Genomic DNA, 4,314 nt, shown 5'->3' with positions numbered 1-4,314 from the left:
GGCTTTCTAACATACAGTCCCCTCAAATACACTTTGAACCTGAACAGGTCCTTAAAAATATCTGATTTTGAAATTTTACTGAAAATTTGGAAAATTGCTGCTAATGTTTTAAGCTTCCTATTGTCTAAAACAATGAAATATAGTTTAATAAAAGCTATCAACATAAAGTAGACATGTTGCTAATGCTATTTAATATATAATTTATGTGGCATAACCATTTTCTGTATAAGCAGAAAGGTTTCAAAGTTGGAAAAATGCTTTTTTTCACATTATTTTGGTGTTTTTCATAAAGACTCGTTATATCGACTCCATTTTACCAGAAATGTAAAGTAACATATGTCACGAGAAAACAATCTCAGAATCAGACGGATAGGTAAAAGCATCCCGAAGTTATTAATGAATAAAGTGACACAGGTCATATTCATAAAATTTGTCTCTGTCCTTAAGGCCATTTCAGGCTCTGTCCTTAAGGGGTTAAAGGGAGGCCTTTTTTCACCATGTTTGGCGAGGGGGTGGATGAAAGCACCAATATCCACTTACTTCCCCCATTCTAGCGATGGGGCCCGCATCACACTGCTCCGGTCTACGGACGACAGTAATCAGGTCTGTGTGAGTTAGGACACTTCCTGGTGGGGGGTGGAGGGGGGAAAAGACAGGGAAGGGAGGCGGATAGGTGATTGAAGCAGATAGGTGATTACAGAGTTATATAACTTTGTAATGTGCTTCAATTACTGGGAAAGTTTTTCATGGCACTTGTCCTTTAAGTCTTGTATGCCCAAGTCTGGTTGAACCTACCATCATGGACACACCTGCATTCAGACACAAAATATAGTGTGCCTAGGGTCCTGAATTATGCCATGATGTCATAGACTGTTGGGTGGGCTAATACCCTAAGCTGACCCTAAACTACTATTTCCATCCTCTCTGTCAGCATCACAACACAGTATCAACATCTCCCGGGAAGCAGTATAGCCAAGGGGTGTCCCTACTGTATTTCATGAGGGAGATTGAGCATCCCAAGAGCTGTGAATAAGTGAGGGGAGCAGTTCCTGCCTACAGCCCCTTTCCCACCAGCTCCTGCCTACCACATGTAGACCTAAGAGGCCAATGCAATAGCTTCTTCGGCTTTATCCCCTGACACCGTATGGGTATGTGCACACTGAGGAATTATTGAAGAATTGAAGAGGAAAGTGTTCTGCTTGAAATTCCTCGCCTTTTCAGTCCTGGTAGAATTTGAGTGGAATACAAGTGGAATGCAAGCAGAACGCAAGCAGACTTCAAGCAGAATTTAAGCCCCCATTGACTTCTATAGGATTCCTTTCGCAGAATCCGCCCAAAGAATTGACATGTCAAAGTTATACACACTTGTAAATAATTTCTACTTACAAATCTCAAGCCACATCTATCCCCAGCCAAAATTCACAGTGTCTTGTCCGTTGTTGTTCTCATTTTTTTTGTCTCTTTTCCCAGCATTGATAGACGACTAGAAAGTGAAAATAGTGAAGAAAGAGGTTAGAACTGGTCAACCAATGTGGAAGTGGTAAGGGTTAGCTTCTTGAATAAAAGATACTGTATATAGGATAATATGCCCCCTCATACTGTAAATAATCTGTCACACTTGATCCCGATTTTGGTACGGATTCTAAGCTGAAACAAAGTCAGATGACAATTGGCCTCCAATGCACAATCCCATCTACATACAGGGCTGTGTTTACAGTTCATGCTGCCCCTGTGCCCCTGCCACTAAAGGCCCTATTACACAAAGCAATTATCGGGCGTCTTCAGCCAATTATCGTCCGTTACGGCCAATGATCGCTTTGTGTAATACATGCTTAATGTCGGCTGATCGTTGTCTTTTAACATATTGAAAGACCAACAATGCAGATGGCAACAATCTGCTACCATCACTCCGTGTAATAGGAGTGCCGGCAGAAGACCCCCATTATCTTCTATCTACTGTCTTTAGCTTGCGTATAACATTCAGCTTTCTTCAGCACCCCCACCCCCCAGGCAATGGAGGAAGCAGCGGTCAAGTCTGCACATACTTAGAGACTTGTCTGGTTCTTGATTCATGAACCATGCCCAAGTCTGGCAGGAAGTATTTTTTATCCTAGTTTCTGGGCCAGGTTTTAATGTCAGTTTCAATCCACAAAATAAGTGACATATTTTCTGCAGATCCCACGTGGAAAACACAGGCATCTGCACCACTGATTATAGTGTGGCCAATCCTTGTGCATGTCAATGGCTTTCCAAACTGCAGAAAGTCAAGGGTCAGCCGAAGATTTCTCACACAGAAGAACTCAGCAGGTCGCTGTCCAATATGTCACACTAAACAATTAGCCTGAATGGTTGGCAATCAGCTAAGTAGTGTCTACCGAACTTAAATGTTGGGTTTAGCGTGGATGGGAAGACTTAAATTCCCATAAGTTTCACATCTGTTTTTTATTTTCAGGCATACGCAATAACAGGATTTGAACTGACTTTCACTACATTCTTTACTAAGAAAAATTTTTTATATAAGTAAAAACATACAGAAATGTAAAACACAGCTATAAAGTTAAAAATGAAGGTTTTATGCATAAAATTGCATATGTTTGTCTTCCTCAATTGGCTTTTTGCAGGAGAAGATAAGCAGCGCAACACAGTAATATATACAGTATCCTATAGGAGTACATGCCACATAAATAGGCAATGCCAATGACACCTATGGGCAGTGAGACATTTGCCTAGAGGCTAATGTAAGATGATCAGATTGGAGGTGAAGGGTGGAGATGTGCACTATGGCTGATATCAAACGCCCTAAACACAATAAAAAACACTTATAACACCAACTGTAGTGCATAGCCTGTCCATTATTGTACATAAAATAGTGCAGTGGTACCGGCAATATAACAGCACTGCATATACTGTATAATAGCAGTTATAATGCACACCAAGACAATCACAGTTTCTAAAAAATAAAAGCGATAGTTCCTCAAAATTAGACACAGTAGTCTCTGTGGGTTCACAAACAGTTACAAATACAACCCCTTCTAATTTGGCTAAACTATAGCAATACTTTGCTGTCACCCAATCAATGTATGGAAGCCTTGCGTAAATATTTTACACAGAAAAGGAAAAAAAAAAAGGCTTTTAGTATAAAATATATCTTTATATCTTATTTTAAAATCATAAACATAAAAAATCATCATGTGTCAAGACATTCAATAATGCACTGGTATATCAATATATGCCCGGTAGCTCAGTATAAATACAAACCAATCCCTGGTACTTGTGAGTCTGAATCAAATTACGTATGGCGAGTGTAAATAGTAGCCAATCCCCCTGACTAATGTTTTTGCCACAGTGCCTACAGTTATAGTATCCCATATAATAGGGACCTATAATACAAGTTACTAAGCCCATGATGCCCAATAACACAAGTCACCTCTCAGATTATTTACCCACCTTATCCATAACCCAGTGGTGCTCGATTCTACACTTAACAAACAATATTCACCCCCAGGACATTAAAAGGGGTTATCTGGTTAGGTAAAATATATATTGTATAATCCCCCCTCCTGGAGACTAACAATTCATTCCATACATGTCTTTATTTTTTCTGTCCTCTACCCCCAGTTCTGAGCTGCTGCTTTCTGCTAAAGACATAGAAAACTGTATATGAGCTGTTCAGTCTGTCTGCTCTCAACCCCCTCCTCCCTTCGTAGACAGCTTATGTAAACAAGTCCCCATCTGCAACTTTGTTTTAGTTTTTTGCACTGAACCTGAAAGCACTGCAACACCAGGTTAATGCCTGGAGAGGACAAAGCTCCCTCCAGTTCCCTGTTCAAAAAATTCAATCAATATATGTCCCCAGATAGAGGACATATGACATATTAAACTGATAAGAACAGATACCCATCTGCAACTTTTTATTGCCGGGACAATTAATCACAGGGAGTTTATCAGTAACTTCACCTCAGATTAACCCTCCCAGAATTACAAAGAAGCTACAGAGTTGCAGATACAGCCTGCCAGGGACTTGTTTACATCAGCTGTCTCAAAAGGGAGGGGGTGAAAACGGAGAGAACAGTTCACACACAGTTTTTTGTGTCTTTAGCAGAAAGCAGCAGCTCAGGACTAGGGAAAAGAGACTGAAAAGATAATAACATTTATGGAATGAATTGTTAGTCTCCGGGAGCGGGGATGATTCAAGATATATTTTACCTAACTGGATAACCCCTTTAACCACTGTCATCACAGTGGAGTAGACACAGGCCTCAGACCGCCCTTGATCGCTTTCTGTACCAGGCCCTTACTATATTGTCCAGCCCC

The 4,314-nt window shown here is 40.5% G+C and overlaps 1 non-coding gene across 1 annotated transcript; it reads right to left on the bottom strand.

Moving 5' to 3' along the window:
• Positions 1-3,748: 3,748 nt before the first annotated feature.
• LOC138780629 (U2 spliceosomal RNA) lies at positions 3,749-3,930 on the bottom strand. Its single transcript, XR_011361344.1, has one exon. It is a non-coding gene; the product is annotated as a U2 spliceosomal RNA (small nuclear RNA).
• Between the last annotated feature and the right edge of the window lie 384 nt (positions 3,931-4,314).

This window comes from Dendropsophus ebraccatus, chromosome 1, assembly GCF_027789765.1.
Source record: "Dendropsophus ebraccatus isolate aDenEbr1 chromosome 1, aDenEbr1.pat, whole genome shotgun sequence".
Taxonomy (NCBI): domain Eukaryota; kingdom Metazoa; phylum Chordata; class Amphibia; order Anura; family Hylidae; genus Dendropsophus; species Dendropsophus ebraccatus.
The sequence above is the reverse complement of the archived record's forward strand: the minus strand, read 5'-3'. Positions and strand labels throughout refer to the sequence as shown.